The sequence below is a fragment of the Pinus tabuliformis genome, chromosome 1_2 (genome assembly GCF_031772625.1).
Source record: "Pinus tabuliformis cultivar Carrire ecotype Pingquan chromosome 1_2, CPIR1, whole genome shotgun sequence".
Lineage (NCBI taxonomy): Eukaryota > Viridiplantae > Streptophyta > Pinopsida > Pinales > Pinaceae > Pinus > Pinus tabuliformis.
This window is the reverse complement of record NC_142298.1, coordinates 264,270,751-264,289,854: the sequence shown is the minus strand read 5'-3', so window position 1 is coordinate 264,289,854 and position 19,104 is coordinate 264,270,751.

Sequence of the window (19,104 nt, the reverse complement as noted above, 5' to 3'; positions counted from 1 at the left end):
TCTAGATTCACGGAGTTGAAAAAAACATGGGAATTTTTCGGATGCACAGTGATGTCTGATGGTTGGATAGTTAGGAAGGGTAGGACCCTTCTAAATTTCTTGGTACATTGTCCTAAAGGTACCATGTTTATGAAATCAGTAGATGCATCAGCACATACCAAAGATGCAACAACGATATGTGAATTGTTAGATGGGTTCATTCAATAGATTGGTGTGTAGAATGTGGTGCAAGTCATAACAGACAATGCAACTAATTATGTGTCTGTCGACAATATGGTTATGGAGAGGCATCACAAATTTTTCTAGACTCTGTGTGTAGCACATTGTATTGATTTATTTCTTGAGGATATGGGGAAACTATCCTTCATCAAGGAGGTGGTTGATATGGCTAGGAGCGTCCCCAAGTTTATTTATAACCATGCTTTTGTTCTTAGCCTCATGAGGAGGTTCACTAGAAACAAGGAGTTGTGGCATCCTGCAATAACACTTTTTGCCACAAACTTTATTACTCTTCAGTCTTTGCTTCGATGTTTGTTCGAATTGAAGCAAATGTTTGTTTCTGATGAGTGGCGTAATTCTAGATACAATAGGAGACATGAAGGAAGAGCCATTGCAAAAATGGTGTACTCTGACACGATTTGGCAGGGAGTAGAAGAAGCATGCTCAATTAGTGAACCTATAGTAAAGGTTCTGAGATTGGTAAATGGGGAGAAGCCTGCAATGGCTTATTTGTATGAAGCCATGGATAGGGCCAAGGAGGTCATTCGTTCTTATTATGTAGACAAGGGTTCTGCTGGCCTTGATAGGCATATGATGTTATGGGATGTGATTGATAGTAGGTGGACAGGAATGCTTCATCGACCCATTCATGCAGCAACACTCTTCCTCAACCCCGCATTTTCATACAAATGCAACTTTGATTTTGATGGCGAGGTGATGGAAGGGCTCCATTCGTGTATTCATAGGATGGTAGCTGATCCTAAGCTTCATAGCAAAATCAATAGCGAGATACAGTTTTATCGGGATTGTGTTGGCCTATTTGGCTTTGGTGATGCTATTAGGGAAAGGACCCTCTTCATGCCATGTCAGTGACAAGTCATCACTCATTAGAAATTAGAATTTTCAATTTATAATTTCCTTACTTATAATTCTATATTTTTAAAATTCAATTATGTAACTTTTATTTGAAAGTTTAATTATGTTTTAAGTTTTTGAATTTTTTATTTCTTTATTTTGCTGTAGATATTTGGTGGCAAAGCTATGGCGCAAGGGCACCAAATTTGCATAAATTGGCCATAAGAATCTTCAGCCAAACATGTAGCTCTTCAGGGTCTGAGTGCAATTAGAGTGTATTTGAGAAAATACATGCAAAAAAGTGCAAGAGGTATAAATTTGAGCTTTAGCCTTTAGTTGAGCAATTACACTTATTGTAATTTAAAATTTTTAATTTATGACCTTCAAGTGTCAAGAGTCAAGAGTCAAGACTTATTAATTTTTTTTACACTCTTACAAGTTGGAGTTCGCAGCCTCAATGATTTAGTGTATGTGCATTACAATATCTGACTTCGAGTGAAGCAAATAGAAGCATCAATGGATCCAGATGCCATTTCCTTAGACAATATTAATGTATTATCTCAATGGAGGGTGGAGTCTGAGGAGCCCATCTTGGAGGAATCACCTTCATGGTTAGAGCTAGATGATCCATTAGAATAGGGGAAGCAAGAGGAGGAGGACTCAGATGAGGAGCAGCACGAGGAGGAGGAGTAGGAGGAGGAGGAGGAAGAGGACACTGTGGGAGCATAAACATCAACACCATCTGCTATAGATATAGGAGAGCACAACTCCATACCTAGCACTCATTATTTGACATTAGGTTCAGAGGCAGGGCCAGGGCCTTCTACTACTAGGGGCAGGCCTGGCAAACAACCCATCATGTTTTCTCGTAAAAGGGGGAGAGGGTAGTGATTTCAGATAGATAGCTACTACTTTTATTTGTTTTGCTACATATAATTCATGATGATGAGATAATTTTATATATGTGATGTTATTTTGTATTGGTTCTCCACGTTTGAGTCCTTGATTAGACAATTATCAGGGATCAGTAGGATTTGGTATCACCTTTAATGTATCATTTCTATTTGACATCATATATATATCAGCACTTTCTTCATATTTATGTGCCAACGTGTTTATTTCATGTTGTTATTTCTTTATATGTTTATAAATATGGAATATATATATATATATATATATATATATATATATATATATATATGTATGTATGTATATATTATGTATTTTTTATGCTTGCCGATATTTGTCAATATTTTGCTGATATTTTCGCCGATATTTCCAATAATATGTTTTCGGGACCCTCATCGATATTTTGCCGATACCGATATTATCAACACTGTCCACAAGAGGTTTAATTTCTAAATAACATCATTTCTTCATGACCCCTGAAATAGCCATGGTGCTTTTTGGAGCTTCTGCTTAGAAGCTTATTTACCGGATAACGACCCCTCTACTATTGAATACTTTGAAAAGGCTTGCGCTTCCTTCAAAACATATTCTCATTTGAAGTCCGAAAATGAATCTTGTGGAATCAACTCAAACCTGCCTTCCAATTAAATAATTAGGCATAGAGTTGACAAATTCAGGATCCCATTACGCCTTGCCACATTGCCCTCTTCACATTGTTTCTCTTTTCATCACATAACTATTATGACGGCCATTAGTGTCCAGGTATGAAAAAATTATCCACTCCTTTTCCTACATTAATGTATCAATCTGGGTGCGTATTCTTTTCAAGGCAACATGCAAGGTATATGTAGCGGCAAGGTTATGATCTGCCCTCAACCAAGGGTTCATGATTGGCAATCAAAACATTACTAAGACAAAAGTAAAACTCAACTGCAGAACGTAAAAAGGTATTCATAGTTATCTAAGAGATCTGCAACAACAACAAGGAATAAACACAATAATAGAAAATGCAGACAACACAAGGAACACGCAGCACCTGATCAGAAGACTGGGCCCAACTCTCTGATCAGGGTTGTGTTACTCACAACGAATGATAGATAAAAAAAAAGGGTTTACATTTTATTAATTTGAATAATTTTATTACAATACCATACCGAGGGTCCCCTTGATACAGGAATGACCCATCTTTTATACAATACAAAGGAGAATAATTCTCCCCGAAACCTAGCAACTATATGCCCAAAGATATACATCCATTTTATTGTAGCACCAACGCCGAGAGAGCCAAGAACAAGAATGGTCAAAACAGGTTGAGAGAAACTACAATTAGTTATGTTGTTTCGTCATGGTCGATCGACTGCTGTGAATTGTGAAACTGCTGCGATATGCTGTGCAGTCAACACCTGTGCTTCATAATTTGCGGTCATCACAAGTTTTAGTGGTTTGTGTAGGTAGAAACCTTCATGACTCTACTTCATTAATTAAATATCCCAAGAGACGATAAAGGGGAATTACCTCATAATGTTACACATAATATTTGCAGATGAATGCAAAAAGGGTGAAACGAGGACTGGAAATGCAAGGAAAAGATAAGCCAATTTGGTGCCCAACATCTCTCCCCAACTAGCCTTCTGCACTCCCTCGTGCAACTTGCCATCTCTACAGGTCTGGGTTGGATAGGTTTTGTGCTGCCTAAAGCCGGGCGAGATCATATTCCTCGGCCATTTATGTTCCTAGAACCTTGAACCATTCTGAGAGGAGAACTTCCTTCCACCAATCATTTGGTATATTATAGGATGGGGTGTAGTGTTCTGTTGGCAGCCATAGAATAGGGTACTGGAATCAAATTCCCATCCATCGGACCCTACAGGTTTGGATGCACGCCACATATCTTGGCACCCTGCTAAGCGCGCGTGCAAAATTTGGTGCTCCAAATAGTTCTCTGTTCCAAACAGATGTGGGTGACATCATCCACCTCTTCTGAAAACTATCCAGGACCTCAGCCTGAAACATGACTAACTGTTTGACACAGAGATCGATGCACCACTTTTGGGTCCTCAGCGTCCGTTCCTTGTTTCCAATAATTTCCAAAAATGTAGTGTGCTTATTATACATAGTCATTGATCTCTCGGGTTCTCCTCTTACCATAAAAGGCTTCGTGGCCTGATTTGACTTGAACGTGTCAGAAGCCTTCTACCAACTTATCTAATTAAAAGTATAAGAGGTGAGGGCCCTTAAACGAATATACCCCATATATGGAACCAGATTAAATTCTCTCTCAACACGCAAGAGATACCATGCATATAAAGCTCGCACATCAAGTGCTGAGTTGGCACATCATGGGCTCTCAATATCCAGAGGAACTATACACTGTCCTCGATCTCATGACTAATTTCTTTCTAGATGCTTTCCAAACAAAAGAAAAGAAAGCGCTCATGCAAAAATAAAGAGTAAAAGAAAGCAGGAGGACGACATGCCATCGCTTCCTGTGCTAAATGGAGCATCTGCTCTTTATCGGTTTTTAACTCTGCCACTTGTCCCTCCAACTGCTCCACCTTGAATTGCTTCTTTGCATGCCTCAGTCACATTATATCAATGCACTCTACATATTCAAAGATAGTCGTGAATGCTCACTCTTGGGCTTTCTTAGCTTCATTCTGATATCACGCCACGGTGGATTTCTAGGTCTGTACTTCAGTCGACAAAGAAAATTCACGACGCTCAAACAAATATTTTATTCCATATGTCCGAGTGGCAACAAAGTTGTTGCCAATTCATCTACCTGTGTCCCTACTTTGGCCCTCATGGTTTTGGGCTTCTTAGCCCACCACTTATATTTCTTCACTTGGTTCTTCAACCGGTGCATCTGTTTCCTCAGCCTCTTAACCTCTGTTTTGAGTTGCATCATTTCTTTAAACTGAAGCTGATATTTCTGCTTCATAGGTAGCCTTCGTTGTTCATGCAACTCCACCCATTCTTGTTTAACCAACACCTCATCTGGTACTGCAACAGGTTCAACAGGTGGTGATTTACCCGAGGAAGTATCCACTAGGTTACTCGATGGGGCTTCTTTGCTTGGTTTCTCTTCCTAGGGAGAAGCCATTCCCTTACTTTCTCCTACCTCGCCCTGTTGTGAAGCTATCTAAATAGGTGGTGGGCTTACTCGGTGAACATCCATTGGTGGTTTAGCCAAATTTTCCTTTCCAGGTTCCCTTGTGTCAAAAACATCTACCTCTTCCTCTGTTCTGGGTCCTTGAGAAAGGTCTCTGTGAGGGTCTGTGGCCAACAAGCCTGTGGCAGCTGGTCCCTTCTTCGACCTATCATATTTCAAAATCGATGGAATGGCCACCTCCTCTTCTGTATGTCGGGCAGAGCGAGACACCCTTGCCCCTTTTGGAATGGAGAAGTAAGAGGAAAATTGAAAGAATTCTCCTACCTGATCTGTCTCAGCCCTAGTTGTGGTCTCAGACTCTTTCCCTCTGTCTACAGCGACTCTGCTCTGGGTTAAAACCCCTACATGTGCAGTTCCTTGTTCTGAGGTTGACGCTAGTTCCTGTGGAACAACGTTAATCCCGACATTTACTTCCTCTGTGGTCTCCAAAGTCGGATAGGTTGATGGTGGTTCTCGTGGGACACCACCTTCTATGTTTGGAATTTCTTGAATAGATGATGCTGGAATTGTTCCTTCTAGCACAGCATTGGTCCGGATGGATTCCTACATAATCACATCGATTCCATCCATTAAACCCCCATCCTCTTCTTCTGTTGGCCCCACAGTTCTTTCAGCTTCAGGCCCTTCTCGTTCCGGTTCTTCCTCCATTGATTCTACGATCGAGGGTCGTTCTTGTGGGACACCCCTGGCCATAATATTAATGAATTCCTCCACCTCAACTTGATGTGGCCCCCCTTGGCTTATTATTGTGCTACTTCTTTACTCTATTGGCTCTGTAGTCGAGGCTGATTCTTGAAGGACAACCTGGGTCATGGTGCTAGTGGCCCTTTCTATATTGGCCCCTTGCTGCAACCCTTCTTATTCCATTGGTTTCGAGGTCAAGGCTAGTTCTTGTGGAGCAGCCTCGACTGTCCTTCCTAGTTCACACTCTTGATTTTGTTCCTACTCTTAAAGTTCCATCTCCATTTCCTCTGGTTCCTCTTGATCTATGTATTCATCCTCTGCTCCAGTTCCTTCCTCTATCGCTTCCGGCGCTTCCTCTCTAGCAGCTCTAGTAGCCATTATTTCTTCCTCTGTAGAATCGCGGAATGTTTCCCATGGGATTTGAAATTTACCAATTGCATGCATGACTAGCAGCCGGACCAGGCCATGGTTGGTAATGACTGCTGCCACTTTTCGTGAACGCCGATAAGAGTACGCCATCAGTTGGAGACTTCTTAACAGGAAGAAAGGCATATTTAATGAGAAGGCTTCCGCCTGTGGGAACCGTAGGTGATCCAATATTTTGAAATGTTATTGAAACATGGTGGTATACCTCCCCTTGCAGGTTACATATCTCATTACAAAACCTGCTACCTCACCCCATGGGTGTGGTAATGAGTTTCGGTCATACCCCCGGCCCTTATGAACAACATTTTCTCCAACCTGTAAGAATTCTTCGGGGAACTCTGGAAGGGCAGTTCTCTGTGAAAACCATTTATTCCCCTGCTAGGGTAGCCCGCTGACCTCTGCAATGGCTACTTTTGTGACATGGATTTCTATCCCCCGAACCCGAGAGCTATCTTCTTCTAAATTGAGTGTGAAATTTAATTGCAATTGCCTCGTTAAATCCTTGCAAATTGTCAAAATAAATGTTCCACCCTGCATTTTCAAAGACCTACCATACCTCTAGATTATTTCTAACCATTGTCGTGCCCTCCGATTCATGGCACACATCTAGCCCACCCATTGTTGTAATAACTAGATAAACACGATGGATACAGTCAGCTGGTAAGGGGGAGAGTAACAGCAACCCAGCTAACGATGACAATATTATTAGCATGGTGGCCGCGGGGTCAAAGGATAATAATGACTGGTACACCTTGAAAAACACAACAATTAATGGTAGGGTGTGGCAGTACAGGTGAATGATTATGGCAATTGAATACAGCGTACTGGGGAAATGACTGGTAAAGTTCTTGGCGTACGTTTTCAAATTCCAATGCGTGGGAATCATGATTACAAAATCACACAATTTTTTTGGTTTCTATTTTCATTGGATTTGGTAATGATGTGATATGATTACAATTTTAGGTACGCCGTCATTTCTTTATGATGGAACCCCCCCCCCCCCCCCAACTTAAATGCGGTTGTCCATGGCACGTACTAGTCTCTTTTTGGAATATTTTAATTAAATCCGTAAGAGTCAATGAAGGTGTACCTCACAACCTACCTGACGGTGGAGTAGCAACAAAGATAACTAATGGAGTAATGGAAATAGTGGAGTAACAATGTCGATGGAGTAATAGCGTCAGTGGAGTAACAGCAATAGTGGAGTAACAACACTGGCAGAGTAACAACAACAGTGGAGTAAAAACACCGATGGAGTAACAACAACTAGTGGAGTAACAACAACAGTGGAGTAACAACACTGATGGAGTAACAACAACAGTGGAGTAACAACACTAGTGGAGTAACAACACCAGCGGAGTAACAACAACTAATGGGGTAACAACAACAACGGAGTAACAACACCGGCAGAGTAACAAAAACCAGCGGAGTAACAACACCAGTGGAGTAATAGCACCAACAGAGTAATAGCAACCAATGGAGTAACAACAACAGTGGAGTAATAACATCGGTGGAGTAACAACAACTAGTGGAGCAACAACAATAGTTGAGTAACAGTGTTGTCGGAGTAACAACAACCAATGGAGTAACAACACCGGTGGAGTAACAGCAATAGTGAAGTAATAGCACTGGCGGAGTAACAACAATGAATATTACTTGAAAAAATTCTTTGTTTCTCCTTGTCATAATTCAGTTCTTATTCCTGCAAAAAGACAAACAAATAAGTAGTCACAGCATCATATTATTATTATTATTATTATTAATTTTTTTTTAAGAGGCAGAGGGAGCATTCTCTACACCAACAATCATCAAACCAGATGTATCAGAAAGATTTTTTATGAAGGCATATTTAGACGTTGGACGGTGGTATAACTTCAGACGGTGTCTGTTCACTAGGAAGGAAGTATGATTTTCATCTACTGTAACCAATCTAACTGTGCCATTGACGAATACAATGTCCACTTCATAGGGTCCCATCCAATGAGTGCGAAGCTTTCCTTTAAAATCTTTGAACCAAGAGTCATATAACAATGCCCAGTCCCCTGTATGAAACACCTTATTCTTGATAAATTTATTGTGCCATTTCATTCTCTGCTATTGGACAGCAGTAGTTCTCTAGATAGCTTCTGAACAAATCTTGTCTAACTCATTGAGTTGTTCCAGCCAGTGTTTCTAGGCCTCTGATAAGTTCAATCCTACTTCCAAAGTTATTCTGAGCGTACTGATTTCGAATTCAACCAGAAACAAGGGAGATTTCCTGTAGACTAGCTCAAATGGTGAAAACCCGGTTGTATTTCGCCATGTCATCCTATACGCCCAAAGAGCTTCTGGGAGTTTCTGTGACCAATCCCGGCGATGACTTGCTACAGTTTTTGTCAAGATATTCTCCAACACCTTGTTTGTACTTTCTACCTGTCCATTCGCTTGGGGATGGTAAGGAGTTGTCACTTTGTGTTTGACCCCATATTTCTGCATAAGCTTCTCTATCATGTGGGATGTGAACTATGCTCCTCCATCTGAAACAATTTCTCTCGGGGTACCATATCGGGCAAAAATCTCTTCAAAAAGGAAGTCTGCCACCACATGTTCTGTTGCTTTTGCAACCACTCTGGCTTCCACCCACTTAGTCACATAATCAGTACAGACCAAGATGTGAACCTTTTGATGGTAAGGTGGGTTGATGGGTCCAACAAAATCAATGGCCCATTTCTCAAAAGGTTCCAGGACTATCTAGGTCTGTAATGGAATTTCATCTGATTTCCCAGGTTGTCCCATACATTGACAACTGTCACATCTTCGGACATAATCTCTAGCATCTCGAAAGATAGAAGGCCACTAGTATCCCATTTGCAACACCTTGTGGCCTGTTCTTTTATCTGCAAAATGTACTCCACAAGGCCCACTATTGGCAGCCTTCAATATCTCATGGTTATCATCCTCTGATACACAGCGCCAAATCTGTTGATCCACCCCTGTATGAAAGAGGTATCCTGCCATCCATGAATATCGAGTACTATGATGAATAATTTTCCATTGGTCCTTGTATGACAAATGATGAGGTAACTTTCCTGTAACAAGATAGTTAGCAATATCTGCATACCACAGAGTATTAGCAGAAATTGCAAAAATATATTCATATGGAAAGCTATCTTCGATAGGTGTACCTTCGGTATTGTTTTCTAATCTAGACAGAAAATCCACAACCACATTTTCCTTTCCTAGTTTATCTACTTTGGTAATATCAAATTCTTGAACTAGCAAAAGTCATCTTGTAATACGACCAGGAGTAAAGGGTTTATTCATTAGATACTTGATGGTTGCATGATCCGTGCGTACAAAGGTGGGGTAACCAGTGATATAGTGTCGAAACTTGTTGATGGCATAGATGACAGCGAGGAATTCCTTTTCAGTCACTGTGTAGTTTAACTTGGCAGAGGCCAAGTTCTTGCTAACATAGTAAACTGCATATGGTACCTTATCCACCTACTGCCCTAAAACTGCCCCAATTGCTATTTGGGAAGCATCAGCATGAATATGGAATGGTAATGTGCAGTCTAGTCCTCTAAGGATTGGAGCACTACAGACCAGTTTCTTGATCTTAACAAAGGCTGCATCACAGTCATCTATCCACAGTAATTCTTCATCTTTTATCAGTAATTGGAAAAGCGGATGTGCTGTTTTAGCAAAATTTTCTATAAAGCGCTTGTAATAACCAGCACAACCGACAAAGCTACATACCTGAGTGGGTGTTCTAGGTAGTGGAAAGTGTTGTATTACCTTTATCTTGGCTGGATCCATCCAGATTCCTGCAGCTAAAAGCAAGCGTCCCAGGACTATTCCTTCATTCATCATCATATGGCAATTTTTCGTACTTAAGGAGACATGTGCCTGCTTGCATTTTTCAAGAAATTTTTCTAGCTTTCCCAATGCTTCTTCGAATGAGTCTCCATATGTCGTGAAATCATCCATATAGATTTCAACACTATCATCCATCAGATCAGAGAAAATCCCCAAAATTTCCCTCTGAAATGTTGCAGGTGCATTACAAAGACCAAATGGGAGGACTCTGTATGCAAATGTTCCCTAGGGGCATGTAAATGTGGTCTTATCTTGATCTTCAGGAGCTATCTGGATCTGGTTGTACCCACTAAATCCATCCAAGAAGGAGAAAAACTTCTTCCCCGCTAATGTATCCAAGACTTGGTCAATGAATGGTAACGGAAAATGGTCTTTCTGAGTTGCCTTGTTTAATTCTCTGTAGTCCACACATATTCGCCATTTACCATTTTTCTTAGGGACCATTACCAATGGGGAACCCATTGTCTATCTCAAATGAGGTAGATAAATCCCACATCCAACAGCTTTTGGAGTTCTTCCTTAACAACGTTTTTCAGGCAGGGTTCATTCTTCTCTGGGGTTGCCTTACAGGATGACAATCCTCCTTAATGTATATGTGATGAGTGCACAAATTAGTAAGAATTCCCTTCATATCTGAGTAGTCCTAGGCGAAGGCTTCTTTGTGTTTCCGAAGAACATGTAGGAGTTCTTTTTTCTGGGTATCTGACAGTTCTAGATTGATATTCAGGGTTTTTCCCGGTTCTATTTCCATGGAAACACTATCATGGGGCGTGGCTGTAGGTAGCTCCTCGAATCCATCTGCTGCTCCAATACTTTCCTGAGTCTCACAAATCAAGATGGACTCAGAAATTTGCTGATTCAAATCTGAAACAAAACAAGGATCATTGATAAAGGTAGTAATTGCATCATCTTCTGTTTCATCTTTCAACTGGAGGGCCTGCCCAATAGTGAGAACTAGTCTTAACTCCTCATTTTCTGATTCAGACTCTTTCTTATGTACATATTTCTTGTGGCCTGCTAGTTTTTTTGATGGGTTAGGTTCTACAGGAGGATATAACACCATATTCTTAGCGTTTTTCCCATTTGATATGATCATATGCCCATACCGACACCTAATATAAGCATCTGCGGTTGCCAACCACGGTCTTCCCAGAATCAAGGGATGGCCTCCAGCTGGAGATTGTGTTTGGAGTACTACGAAGTCCACAGGGTAGTGCAATCAATCCACTGAAATCATGATATCTTATAATTTCCCTACTGGTTTAACTGTATCGATCTCCCAGTTCTAACACCGTAGGTGTATGTTTCAAGTTATGAAGTCCTAACGCATGCATGGTTTCAGCGGTGATGACATTTATGGTAGCACCCAAATCTACCAGTACATTTGGTATTTCTACCCCATTAATGTGCACAGTCAAAATTGGGTTCCTGGGATCCCCATACTTTACAAGCATGGACCTTCCCATCATGAAATATGATATTTTCCCCATTACATGAATAGTGAGTGGATCTCTCGATTTCTTTTTAGGCTTCTTAGCACAATATTCCCTAAGAGTTTTCATGTATATAGGTACATCCTTCATGTCTTACAGTAGGTGAATCTTGACAAATAAATTCTGTAGCTCCCCTAACAAGTCAAACTCAGTTTGAGGGGTTGGTTTACTCACAGCCAACCTTTCTGGATAGGGCATTTCAGCTTGGTGTTTCTGAGTAGCTAACGGTTGAGGAGGTGTATGATTTTTGTTAACTTAGTTTGGTTCCTCTTTGACCATTTCTGGTTCCTTCTCCTCACTGTCATTCTGCTCAATGATAACTGGAGAGGGTTGGGCACCTACGGGCTGCCCAGATTGTAAATTCATCTCATAGAATTCTATGGTGGAGATGTTGTATGGAGGCAGGTTGAGGGTGTCAGCTTGCTGAACCCATTTATTGTTAGGATTCAGATTGGGTTGGATAGGGAGTTGAGGATGAATAGGCTAATTGCCAAGGGGCACATTAGAGGGAAATTTAAGTCGTTGTTATGGCATTGACTTAGAAAACTGACCAGGAGGGGAAGGTCCTTACCAGTTCGGAGCCCACGAGGAGCTTGAACTAGTTTGAGTAGCCCATTGTTGCCAAGGTGGAAACTAGTATTGGGGCCATACAGGCGAATAAGGCATGGTCTAGGGACCCATATTGAAATTTCTAAAATATGGAGATGGATCTGAAAACATACCTTGATTTCCCATCGACGACTGAGGTTGCCATGGCTTCTTAGGTCCCATAAAGTACAATTGCTCCATATCTTCTCCTGTCCCTTGAAAAACCACTTTTAGTCCTGGCAAAGATGGGCATGAACTTGTTGCGTGCTTCAGTTCACAGATTGTACACTCCTCTACAGAGTTCAATGAACATTCCCTCCGTGGATGTTTCCTTTTGCATGTGGGGTAAAATACGGCCATAGTTCTTTCTAATTCTAGCTGTTTCTATTTTACCTGCAGTGTTTCCATTTGTTCAGACAAGGTACTTAGGATATCAGTCCTCAGGTTGTCTAGCAGGTTCCCAATTTTTTCTTTTGTAACACCTCCACCAGATACCTTTGTTGATCGAATCCCTCATTTATTTCTTGCAACTCCTCTTGAGCATTGAATACACAACTCACAGATGGTATCAAAGTCCTCCTTTGATATATCCCCCTTTCCGACTATATTCAACAATTCCAAAGAGTCTTCTCGGAAGGCCCGGAGAAGGATAATTTTCAAAATGTCTTTATCCAGGTCAGAGTGACCTGACCTCTGCAATGTGTATTTAAAGCGTTCCACACAATCTTCCATATTTTCGTTGTCTTTTTGTATAAATTTAAAAATATCTTCTTTAATATCCCGTGATTTACAGTAGTCTTGGTATTTCTCCAAGAAAGCAGTTCTCATTGCATCCCATGTGGTGATAGACCTTCCCCCAAGACCCATAAACCATCATAGGGTTGTCCCTTTTAGCGTAGCAAGGAAAATTTTAAATTTCTGAGCATCCATTATGTAATCATACCCTCGGCACACAATGTCAAACTGAAACAAAAACGTGTCAGGGTCCTCTGAAGTAAGCCCATGGAAACTGGGTAAAGTTGTTAGAGGGATGGGCTTTGTTGGTGCACCAGTCCCAAAATTCCCAATTAGGAAGTCAATAGTAGAGGTGTAGGTGCCATCAATATCCTCCAATACTCACTAGGGATTTCAGCTGGCTCCGTAGGAAGGGCGTTTATCACAAGGGTTCGAGTTTCCTTAATAGCGCTTCCTCTATCCTTTGGTGATAAAAATGTTTCTACAATCTCTTCCCCCCTGTCACCGTGGTTGGACCCTTCGGATCTCCTCTCTGCAACTTCGTCTTCCCTACTGGGATGGACAGTTCCTCCAAATGATTTACTTGTAACTTCTTCTTCTTCGGTTGCAAGCAACGAGATTCCTTTAGCAGGCATAGTGTTGCTTGTCTCTCCGGCTGTTGGAAGGGTCTGTTGTATTGAACTGGCAGGGGGTGCTGTGAAAAACACTGGTTGATGTACAGATTGTCCCATCGATTTTTTTCATGCATCCGGCCTCACAAATGCACGGGAAGATGCCTCTGACTTATCTTTTGCAATGATTTGTTGTATGTAGGTGTTCCTCCCCAAATCTTGTCTTCCCTTCTTTGGGGCTCTCCCTCTGCCCCTTTTATTTGGCTCTCTATTCATACAAGTTGGTGTGGTGGTAGAAATCAAACCACTATGCTCAAGGCTTGGAGTAGGGTGTCAAAATACCATTCCCTCCGCAGGACAAGAGATTTCTTTGAAGAGAGAGCCGTTGACGACAGAAAAAACAAAAAAAGAAAAAAAAGAAAATACAGGAACCTAGAGTTCAGGACCTAGAGCAGGGCATCAAAAGACTCCTCCCTCCCCGGAACAAGACCTTAATCAAGAAATAACACACACACGAGAAGACATTAATACTTCAAGACCTGAAGTAGGGCGTCAAAGGACCCTTCCCTCCTTAGGGAGAGAGATTGGGTTTCTAGAAATCAAACAAAAATGCTAGAAAAATCTAAGCTCAAAGCCTAGAGAAAGGTGTCAAAAGACTCCTCCCTCCCCAGGGCAAGAGATCAGCCCTAGTAAAACAAAAAAAAATAATAAAAGCTCAAAATAAATGAAATACCTATGATTAGGACCTAGAGCAGAGTGAGAAAACTTGTTCTCTCCCCAGGATAATATATTGACCCACTGGTTAACACAGATCGTGTCTTGCACCTCGTTAGCCTCCCCGACAATGGCGCTAAAATGTTGGTGTCCAAGTATGAACAATTTATCCACTCCTTTTCCTACATTAATGTATCAATCTGGGTGCGTATTCTTTTCAAGGCAACACGCAAGGTATATGCAGGGGCAAGGTTACGATCTGCCCTCAACCGAGGGTTCGTGATTGGAAATCAAAAAATTATTGAGATAGAAGTAAAACTCAACTGCAGAACATAAAAAGGTATTCACAGTTATCTAAGAGATCTGCAACAACAACAAGGAATAAACATAGCAATAGAAAATGCACACAACACAAGGAACATGCAGCACCTGATCAGAAGAGCGGGCCCAACTCTCTGATCAGGGCTGCGTTACTCACAACGAACAATAGATCATCAAAAAGGGTTTACATCTTATTAATATGAATAATGTTGTTACAATACCATACTGGGGGTCCCCTTGATACAGGAATGACCCATCTTTTATACAATACAAAGGAGAATAATTCTCCCTGAAACCTGGCAACTATATGCCCAAAGATATACATTCGTTGTATCCAAGCACCAACGCTGAGAGAGCTAAGAACAAGAATGGTCAAAATAGGTTGAGAGCGGCTGCAATCAGTTATGCTGTTTTGTAGTGGTCGATCAACTGCTGTGAATCACGGAACTGCCGCGATATGCTGTGCAGTCAACACCTGTGCTCCGTAATCTGCGGTCATCACAAGTTTTAGTGGTTTGTGTAGGTAGAAACCTTCATGACTCTACTTCATTAATTAAATATCCCAAGAGATGATAAAGGGGAATTACCTCATAATGTTACACATAAATATATGCGGATGAATGCAAAAAGGGTGAAAAGAGGAGTGGAAATGCAAGGAAAATATAGGTCAATTTGGTGCCCAACAACAGCGTCAACCCAATTCGCAACAATGATCCATCAACAGTGAAAATTTGGCAGTCTTCATGTGAAACTCCAATTTCAATCAACAATAAATCTCCAACATCTTGAATTGTATACAAGATCTCTCTCACGCAACAAGAAGTTAATTCAATAGATATTAGACTCTTATACCAAATGATGCAATTTTTTAGTTTTCTCATTGATTAGTATATTAAGACACTTGGATCATGAGATGAATCATTTTTCATAGATATTGGGGGCTAGGACCCAAAATTATTTAAAAGAAAATAGTCTTTGTTCCCGTGACTTGGTACCTTGTATGCTCGGCGTGTGATTTGAAAGAATTAACATAGTTATTGCATGATATTGACCTTTTTATTTTTATTTGAAAACATTTATGGAAAGTGTCCCACATATGGTGTGAAAATATCATCAGTGTTTATTTAATTAACACTCTTACAACCGCTCGACTTGTCGTGTAAATATCTTATCAGATCCTTCCTTAATGCTTTGTATTGACGTAGGGATTGGGCGATGGGATCAATATTTTATAAAGATAACTCTTGGGGCAAAAGGTACTAAGTTGGTTGTAAAAGGCCATTTTTGTCCAGAAATTGAAAACTCTCTCGGGACATAGTAACCTGCAACATTATCAACGTGGTACACCCACATAAAAATAACTCTTTGAAGAAAAAGACACGAATTTGGTTATAAAAGGCCAATTTTGTCTAGAAATTGAAAACCCTATTGGGACATAGTAACCTACAACATTATCAACATGGTACACTCACATAAATCCCAATTGAGTTCTTTCACACAATGTTGGTGTGTGTCTATCTCCACAAACTAGAATGAATTTCTCATATTCTCATTTTTTGCCAGAAAGTATGACGAAAGTGAATATTTTCAAGTGTATTATATGCCAGATGACCTTCCACATGGTTATGTTCATATTTAAAGACCCAAAACATAAATTCCATTGCTCCTTGCTTGGTTACTGATGAACTATTCTTATACTAATAGATGTGATCATTTCCTCTATGAAAAACATGTTTCAAACATTCGTACTCCTAGATTTTTTGGAAAAAAAGTGTCGGATACTAGTGATGTTTGGTCATCCATGAAATTTTTTTGCCTCAATACACAACACCCTTCATTTTTATTTTATATTGTAAATTTATTATTCTTATGACATGCATATCAATGACCTTGAAGCAGGAGAAAAGTACAGTGTAAATGGACAAGATGCTTTTGGAATTTTAGAATTTATTTCCATTACTTTCTATAAAGTTACATTGGGTTTGGTATCTTTAATTTTTATTTATTCAAACTACCGTGTGTAACCATTTTCACACAATTAATAGTAACAAACCATGTTGTGAAGAGAATGAAGAATTGTAATGTTAAACATAATTTGAAAACGTTATTCATTGATAAAGTAAGTTTATTGCAAAGCAAAAATGGGTAGCAAAGTAATGAAAGAGGTTATTTGCAGTGATACAGTTAACTCACTTGTTGATATCAATAATAGTTTTGACTGGTTGACAATGTATGATCGATATGTGAATCTGTCAATGGAAGACAGAAAAAGAAACAAGATTTGGAGTAGTGGATTAATAAAAGTTGGGTCTATTCTAGAGGTCTTTGATTTCAAATAAATTGTTTATCTATGCGCAAACAATTTCGATTAAAAAAAAAAAAATCATGCTAGGAGAAATGAAGGTTTGATGCAGGGTTACCCCTTCACATACCCACAGTATGCATAAATATGCATAAAAACATCTGTCCCAAGTATTTGACTCTCAAAGGAATCAAATATTCAAACCAAAAGTGATTAAGGCCCCTTTATCATCGGTTCCTTTGTATCAAAATTCAATCACGCCACTTAAAACCTCCTATCGGGATTATTTATCTCCTCATAACCTTCATTATCCCTTTTATTAAAGTCTTCCATTAATTCTTCCTTATCGGGACTTTAAAATCCTTTGTAACCTTTATACAACCCTCTAAGCCGCATATATATAACCTTTCCCTTTAATACATTGGTTACATATGTTTTAACGTATAAAACGCTTTTTTCCTTTATAAACCCTTTACAAAGGAAAACCCCGCAAAACATACCTTTTTCCGGCTTGGTACGGTCTCTTCACACTTCCCAAGGATTGCCTTTATCGCAATTGGCTATCGCTCCTCTTGTGGTTCATTCATACATGCCTCATCACCCCTCCGATTCCGATATGCGACTATTGGAATCATTAATATATGTTTTAGCCTTATAAATGTTCCGTAACACATCTATCGCCAATACATGGAAATACATTGAAATCTCGCTTCAAACACATATAGCGGATTTCAAATTCTATGCACCCGCTTCTAATAAATCATCGGGTCTGCACCTTTAGTCGCTCCACAACGTTGCTTCTCCAAAGTCCGATAAGCCCGATCTCTGATCGCCGATCAGCTTTATCGCTATCGGCGCATCGGCATTTCACAATCCTCCAGCCTTCGACCTCTGTCTAATGCGATTACAATTATATCACGACCGTTGATCGGTTCTCGATCCAATGGTCAATATCCGTTCCTGATGCGAATTTCTTGACAATCCTCCGCGATCGATCTTCCTCCTTCAAATTTGACGGTTGCTATTGTTGAAAATGAAACAAGATGATGGAGCTTAGTGGAAAGGAGTCGCCTTCACTAAGTGGGTCCGCAAGCTATTTTTGGTGCAAAGTCTATTTTTAGACTATGTCTATTTTTAGACATATGGATCATGGTCTATGAGTTGCAGGATTCTATTTGTGGATGATTGGTCATGTTAGTAAAAATAGATGGACTTATATTTTTAGACATATGGGCGAAGTCTATTTTTAGACTGTCAGGCTAAAAATAAAACAGTCGAATATTATTAGCTCTTAATAATATTTGGACTATAAACATTATCTTATCCTCTTTGAGCACTTTAGTTCGAGCTACAGATATGGCACATGCAACTGCCAGAAGGAAATACGCTTTTCTTATGGGTCAGTTGAGCTATTGCATGATGGACTTCAGTTAGAACTCAAGTGATTGAGTTTGGTGGAGTTGATTGAGGAGTTGATGGAGTTGTGTTCAATTTGACTTAGTTGAACTAGTTGCATTTAGTCTAAATGCAAATACACTAGTGATGAGTGATGTGAATTAATTATTAATTAATTCCCTAATTATTAACTCATAAATCAACTAAATAATACATCAGTTAACTCAGTGCATGGACAGTTCAGTGGAGACAAGTGTTAGAGGTGAGTGAAAGGGCAAGACAGTTGTCAGTTGTGACTATAGTTGTGCATGAGATTTGCACAATCAATGGATTGAGTATTGCCAATGAGGATTGCGTGGTTCAGCCAAGGGAAATACGAGTTTGGATTTGCCATTCTCATCCATTCTCATGCAGGATTTCGCAGTGGAGGTAGGCAAGCAGCGGAGGAGATTTGAACCTGTGATTGATTCAGATCTGAGCTAGTTTGTGTGTAACAGGTGGAGATAGTACTGAGTACTTGCGAGGAGTATTGTACTATGTATTGTTACATGTTCTCAATAAATATAATATACAGATAGTTGGGGGTTTTCAGCTGTATGCTTTCCCCAGTACATACTGTGTTAATGTGCGCATGCGATTGATGTTTCATTGTTTTTAATTCCGCAAAAATTGATGATCAACGTAGAGGAAGTTATGTATTATGCATGCATTCCGCAAATAGTGTATAATTAGGATAACCTCTGTGAATAAGTGTTATATTATTCAAAATTTCTACATGGTATCAGAGCAGAGTTGATCATCATATCTATTATTCAGAAAGTG